Source organism: Cebus imitator, unplaced genomic scaffold, assembly GCF_001604975.1.
Source record: "Cebus imitator isolate Cc_AM_T3 unplaced genomic scaffold, Cebus_imitator-1.0 Scaffold34, whole genome shotgun sequence".
Taxonomy (NCBI): Eukaryota; Metazoa; Chordata; class Mammalia; order Primates; family Cebidae; genus Cebus; species Cebus imitator.
Window position 1 is genome coordinate 3,176,634 of NW_016107349.1, and position 7,785 is coordinate 3,184,418.

At 38.0% G+C, this 7,785-nt stretch overlaps 1 long non-coding RNA gene across 1 annotated transcript in view; it reads right to left on the reverse strand.

The window, feature by feature from the left end:
* Nucleotides 1–4,095, reverse strand: part of LOC108301466 — a 25,776-nt gene extending 21,681 nt beyond the window's left edge. Inside the window, exons 1-2 of the long non-coding RNA XR_001823890.2 lie at nt 4,085–4,095; nt 3,815–3,867 (exon numbers count right to left, since the gene is read on the reverse strand). This is a non-coding gene — a long non-coding RNA (uncharacterized LOC108301466). The remainder of the gene's footprint in view (nt 1–3,814; nt 3,868–4,084) is intronic.
* Between the last annotated feature and the right edge of the window lie 3,690 nt (nt 4,096–7,785).

Here is a 7,785-nt window from a genome sequence, read left to right on the forward strand (position 1 = left end):
AGGAACGTAAAGGACCTCTTCAAGGAGAACTACAAACCACTGCTCAACGAAATAAGAGAGGACACAAACAGATGGAGAAACATTCCATGTTCATGGTTAGGAAGAATCAATATCATGAAAATGGCCATACTGCCCAAAGTAATTTACAGATTCAGTGTTATCCCCATCAAGCTACCAATGATCTTCTTCACAGAACTAGAAAAAATCACCTTAAACTTCATATGGAACCAAAAGAGAGCACCAAAAGCATTGGCAACAAAAGCCAAAATAGACAAATGGGACCTAATTAAACTCCACAGCTTCTGCATGGCAAAAGAAACAGTCATTAGAGTGAATCAGCAACCAACAGAATGGGAAAAAACTTTTGCAGTCTACCCATCTGACAAGGGGCTGATATCCAGAATCTAGAAAGAACTAAAACAGATTTACAAGAAAAAAACAAACAAGCCCATTCAAAAGTGGGCGAAGAATATGAACAGACACTTTACAAAAGAAGACATACATGAGGCCAACAAACATATGAAAAAGTGCTCATCATCATTGGTCATTAGAGAAATGCAAATCAAAACTACATTGAGATACCATCTCACGCCAGGTAGAATGGCGATCATTAAAAAATCTGGAGACCACAGATGCTGGAGAGGATGTGGAGAAATAAGAACACGTTTACACTGTTGGTGGGAGTGTAAATTAGTTCAACCATTGTGGAAGACAGTGTGGCGATTACTCAAGGACATAGAAATAGCAATTCCATGTGACCCAGCAATCCCATTACTGGATATATATCCAAAGGATTATAAATCGTTCTACTACAAGGACACATGCACACGAATGTTCATTGCAGCACTGTTTACAATAGCAAAGACCTGGAACTAACCAAAATGCACATCAATGATAGACTGGACAGGGAAAATGTGCTACATATACACCATGGAATATTATGCAGCCATCAAAAATGATGAGTTCGTGTCCTTTGTACGGACATGGATGAACCTGGAAACCATCATTCTCAGCAATCTGACACAAGAACAGAAAATCAAACTCCGCATGTTCTCACTTATAGGTGGATGTTGAACAATGAGAACACTTGGACACAGGGAGGGGAGCATCACACACTGGGGTCTGTTGGGGGGAAATAGGGGAGGGATAGCAGGGGGTGGGGAGTTGGGAAGAGATAGCTTGGAGAGAAATGCCAGATATAGGTGATGGGGAGGAAGGCAGCAAATCACACTGCCATGTGTGTACCTATGCAACAATCTTGCATGTTTTTCACATGTACCCCAAAACCTAAAATGCAATAAAAAACCAGCACAAGACAAGAATGCCCTCTCTCACACTCCTATTCTATATAATATTGTAAGTTGTGGCCAGAGCAATCAGGCAAGAGAAAGAAATAAAGGGTATTCAATTAGGAAAAGAGAAAGTAAAATCGTCTATGCAGATAACATGATTTTATATTTAGAAAACCCCATGATCTCAGCCCAAAATCTCCTTAAGCTGATAGGCAACATCAGCAAAGTCCCAGGATAAAAAAAAATCAATATACAGGCCAGGTGCAGTGGCTCACTTCTGTAATCCCAGCACTTTGAGGGACCTAGGTGGGTGGATCGCCTGAGGTCAGGAGTTAGAGACCAGCCTGACCAACATAGTGAAACCCCATCTCTACTAAAAATACAAAAAATTAGCTGGGCATGGTGACACATGCCTATAATCTCAGCTACTCAGGAGGCTGAGGCAGGAGAATTGCTTGAACCCTGGAGGTGGAGGTTGCAGTGAGCCAAGATCACGCCATGGCACTCCAGCCTGGGCAACAAGAGTGAGACTGTCGCAAACAAACAGAAAAAAGAATCAATATGCAATAATCACCAGTAATCACAGGCATTCCTATACACCAATAATAGACAAAGAGCCAAATCATGAGTGAATTTCCATTCACAATTGCTACAAAAAGAATAAAATATCAAGGAATACAACTTACATGGGATGTGAATGACCTCTTCAAGGATAACTACAAACCACTGCTCAAGGAAATAAGAGAGGACACAAATAAATGGAAAAACATTCCATGCTCATGGTTAGGAAGAATCAATATCAAGAAAATGGCCACACTGCCCAAAGTAATTTATAGATTCAATGCTATCCCCATCAAGATACCAATGACTTCCTTCACAGAATTGGAAAAAACTACTTTAAATTTCATATGGAACAAAAAAAGAGCCCACATAATCATATAATCCTAACCAAAAAGAACAAAGGTAGAAGCATCATGCTATCTGATTTTAAACTATACTACAAGGCTATAGTAACAAAAGCAGCATGGTACTGATCCCAAAACAGATATATAGACCAATGGAACAGAACAGAGGCCTCAGAAATAACACCACACATCTAAAACCGTCTGCTCTTTGACAAACCTGATAAAAACAAGCAATGAGGAAAGGATTCCTCATTTAATAAATGGTGTTAGAAAACTGGTTAACTATATGCAGAAAGATTTGGACTATCCCAAATGTTACCAATGATAGACTGGATAAAGAAAATGTGGCATACGTATACCATTTGGCACATATACACCATGGAATACCATGCAGCCGCAAAAAAGGATGTGTTCATGTCCTTTGCAGGGACATGGATACAGTTGAAAACCATCATTCTCAGCAAACTAACACAAGAATAGAAAACCAGACACCATATGTTCTTACTCATAAGAGGGAGTTCAACAATGAGAACCCATGGACACAGGGAGGGGAGCATCACACACTGGGGCCTGTTGGGGGTTGGGGGGGCAGGGGAAGGACAGCATTAGGAGACATACCTAATGTAGAGATGATGGGTTTATAAGTGCAGCAAACCACCATGGCACGTATATACCTATGTGACAAATGTGCACATGTACCCCAGAACTTAAAGCATAATAAAAATAAAAATAAAAATAAACAAATAAAACAAAACAAAACCCATCAAAACAAAGAAACAAAAAACAGCCAGAAGTGGTGGTATACACCTGTAGTCCCAGCTACTCAGGAAGCCAAAGGAAGATTGCTTGAGCCTTAGAGGTCAAAACTGCAGTGAGCCTGGATAACAGAGTGAGAACAAGAAAAAGATAGAAAGATAGACCTTGCCCATGTTTTTAAAATTGCCTTTTTGTAATAACTTAAAAATAAAAAAGAATTCTGTTTGTTTCAATCCTGAATGATTGTTAAATCACAAAACAAAAATCTATAGCTCTTCAGATGGTAGAACTTTCTCATTTAATGTGTTAATACCATTAAATACATTAATATATAACCTAACAGTAAATAGACTTTGCATTATTGGGATAAATTTTATGTGTGAAATGCAGCCATATTCTGCTTTATCTCAACCTGTTATAAATCATTGGGAATTAACAATTAGCACCACCCTTTTTCAAGTTTTCTTTCCCCCTTCTGTCCTTTTGAAAGAGCTTCAAGAGGTGCCTAAGAATTTCTGTGGGGTCTCCAGAGCCTTTACCTGCATCTGCATCATGGCTTCTTTTCTGGTGCAAATCCCACAATTGAAATTATTACTTTTTTGTGTTTTTTTGTTTTGTTTTGTTTTGTTTTGTTTTTTTGAGATGGAGTCTGACTCTGTCACCCAGGTTGGAGTGCAGTGGCGCTATCTCAGCTCACTGCAACCTCCACCTCCCAGGTTCAAGGGATCCTCCTGCCTCAGCTTCCTGAGTGGCTGGGACTACAGGCACACACCACCACACCTGGCTAAGTTTTTGTATTTTTAGTAGAGATTGAGTTTCACCACATTGGCCAGGGTGGTTTCCATCTATTGACCTGGTGACCCACACACCTCAGCCTCCCAAAGTGCTGGGATTACAGGTGTGAGCCACTGCACCTGGCCCCACCACTGAAATCTTTCGTGAGATTCCTGACCCATTCAGCATTTGTAGACGGTAAGTACTACTTTAGCTTCCTATTGTCCTGCTGCCTTTATGCTCATGGCTTCCTATCCCTCTATTCTTTGATCCCAGACCACTCAAGGCTCCTTTCAACATGAAGTTCCCCATGTTCACCACTGTCCCTATGCTCCTTCTGGGCCAGTCAAAATGCACCCAGCCTCCAAATGATGATTCTAGCCCTCTGAAAGAAGATGTCGGTTTTTCTGGTGGTAGAGAAGCAGCTTCTCGTTCTCTGTATTTTAGTCTTTTGATAAAATTTCACCAAAAATAAAAATATTAATAAAATATTGTGTGCTTAAGAATTAAAGGTCTTTTAGGGCTTATACACATTCTTCCTTACATACAAAACTCTCTAGGCTTTCTGGGTAATAGGTGGGTCAAGTTTTTTCCTTGAACTATCAGATGCTATCATTTAGTCTGATTCATGGAGAGCTCCCTTTGCTTGGTCTATTTGTGATTTGTTTCTGTCACTCAATTCCACCCATGCAGTTATTGAGAAGGTCTATCTTATCCCAGACAATAAGCTCTGTGAGAGTGGAAACCATGCATACATCTTCTTTTGTGCATAGATCTTCCTATTTATCAAACAGACTCCTATTTTTATACCAAGTATATATACTGTTCAAGATCTTTCTAAGGTGCCTGCATGGCCATATTATTGTTTGTGTATCACTGAAAGTCCCCTGAGGAAAGAAAGAGGTTACCTAACTCAAATTGCCAAGCATATCTGACTTCATCTCCTACCCTGCCAGGGAATCATGTTATGCCATATGAAATTCAGTGAAGAGTGTGCGTGTGTGTGTGTGTGTGTGTGTGTGTGAGAGAGAGAGAGACAGAGACAGAGACAGAGAGTTGATGAGAAATGGATAGCAGCAGCAGAAATAAGTTGAACATACAATCAAATCTAGTATATTAAAATAAAATATTATTTTTAAATTACAAGCTCTCAGCTGGGGATGATTTTATCCCTAGAGGATTTTGAGCAATATCTGGAGATGCTTTTTACATTCATGACTGGAAGGGTGCTACTGGCTTCTGGTGAGTAGAAATAAAGAACGTTGCTAAACATTATGAAGCACAGAACAGTTCCCACAACAAAGGCCTATTCACTCAAAATATCATTGGTATCAGGGTTGAGCAACCCTGCTCTAGGTGAATCCTGGACGTTCTCACACATCCTGCAAATTTATATTCCTCAAATATAAATGGAACATTAATGATACACCGCACATAGGAAGATATATGCATGGTTCTCACTCTCACAGAGCTTATCGTTCGGGATGAGATCAACCCTCTCAATAATTCAGTGGGATTAAGAATGATGAAAGCTGCAATGGAAGTAGAATACAATATCTATTAAAAAATAAAGGAAGAAATATTCAAGAGTCCTAAATAAGAGTTAAATAGTATTTTATCCACTATTTGTATCAATATTTATAGTAAAATCTCATTAACACAATGGTGCTTTATTCAAAATAGCATAGTTCAAAGAAAATTATACTCTTTGGCCAACTAACTATAACATTGTTAGCTAATAAATAGTTGCAATAATCCAAACCACCTCCCCTGCCTTCCCTACCTCTCCACCTCTCCCCTCCCCATGCCATTCCATGCCTTTGTCCTCAGAATGTGGAATTAGTTTTTAGACCTAATGCAGAGAAAATAATTTCTGTTTTAGACTGGAAAATATGTTTTTTGCAAATCCAAGCTATAAGGCTATAAGATGTTTCTTATTAATCATTTTTCTCCTCCTTTATCTGCAGGAAAAAATTCTCTCTCTTCTTTTTCATCCCCTCTCTCTCTCCTTCTCTCTCTCTCTCAAAAGCTCTTACAATGTCATTAGCATCTGTTTACATTGGCAATAAATAAAAGGCACCTGCAGGGATGAAAATACCTGATACGTTTTCGAACTTTATGACTTTTCTCCTAGTATTTGATCATCATAATATGTACTTTCTGCTATGATCCAATTAATCGTAAACACAATACCAGGCATGGAGACTGTTTGGTTTTAATTTACTAGTTTATAACTAGTGGTATTTTCTCTTTGGGTATGGCTCTGCACCAATAAATTATTTGGTAGCAGTTATCTCTTAAAATGCGTCCAAATGCTTTTCACTTGCTTCTTGAATTCCAAGTAAGTCTTCAGTTGAGATATTCCTAAGAACTTATTTTAATGTTCGTTTTGTTTCTTCCTCTAACAGAGAGATATATGTATGATTTTTTTTTTTTTTTTTGCTTGCAGTGTGTTGGGAGCTTCCCTGACCAAAAATAACTCCATTTGTATAAAATTTGATAGTATCTCATTCCTTTGCGAATTAAAAAATACAAGTTTAAAATTCAAAACTTCCTGATAATATCAAATTTATCAGGTAAGCTGTTAAAAATCACAATTTAAATGAGTCGACTTTGTGGGGAGTTGGAAACTAGATTAAGTATTGTAAATCTTAGATGTGTGGGCCACAGACATTGCTGCTTCAATAAACAGATGAATCTGTAAGAGTCAATGGGCTGAAACAGGAATAACCAATGGGAGTTTTCTCAACAGTGAGTCCTGTCTTTGATTCTCAGTGTGTCTCTTATCAACTGTATTTCTATAGATTCTTCACTTTTCTAATACCAAGATTCCTTTACTGCGAAAAGAATGATATTCCTACCTTGAAGGGTGATTATGCAAATTAAAAGTAAAGTAATGATAATGACTCTGCTATATTTTATTTTCTGAGCTTTAGCCTGTATCTAATTTTACTTTCATAAACTATTACTGTGTACAAGAAATAGCATTACAGAAAAATTAAATAATTTCCCTTTAGTCTTCAGAGAAGTTAAGAATTAGGATAAAAAACAAATTTGGCCAGGGACAGTGGCTCATGCCTGTAATGCCAGCACTTTGGGAGGCCCAGGTGGACAGATTACTTGAAGTCAGGTACTTCAAGACTAGCCTGGCCAACATGGGAAACCCCGTCTCTTCTAAAAATACAAAAATTAGTTGGGCATGGTGACACACATCTGTAGCCCCAGCTACTCAAGAGGCTGAGTTAGGAGAATCACTTGAAACCAGGAGGCAGGGATTACAGTGAGTCAAGATCATGCCACTGCACTCCAGCCTGGGAAACAGAGTGAGACTATCTCAAAAACAGAAAGAAAAAAAAAAGAGAACAAATTCAAGCAATGGAGATCAGAGCTTATATTTATAATTACTGCATATGTAATAGACACTGAATAAATAGCAGCTATGATTATTGCAAGAAAGTACCAAACCTATTTAAGATGTGTTTAAAATTATCATGGGCAGATTATTCAATGTGATCTAATGGCCTGAAATATTGCAATCAATGTAACCTCTTTTATTCTTGTACATTATGGTTAAATATACTAGAAAACTCTACTATAGGCTTCCGTTTACCCTACAACTGCTATTAACAATAGAATATGTTGACAGCTGAACCTATGTTAGAATGGGTGATTAAAGTGGGTATATTTCTGTTTTCTTGTATGCATTTAGCCTCAGAATGAGTTTCTAAACTAAATTTGGTTTCCTTAATTATCTAAATCAATTGTTTGAATGGCACGATGGCTACACAATAGCAGCACAACTTCACACTTAATTTTAATTAGCTAAACATAAAGTGACTGGGTTGGCAACCGAACAGATGGAAAATTTATAGTATTAAACTCACACTGTCCCAAATGTTGAAGGCCATTAAACAAAAAAGTCTATTCTATTTTCCCCTCTACTCCTGAAAATTAACATATAGATTTCTCCATGAAATGCCTAGCAGACCTTGTTGATCTACCTACATTTTAAATAGTGCATGAACAATGGGGCTTAGGCAAGCTTGCAGCACAATACA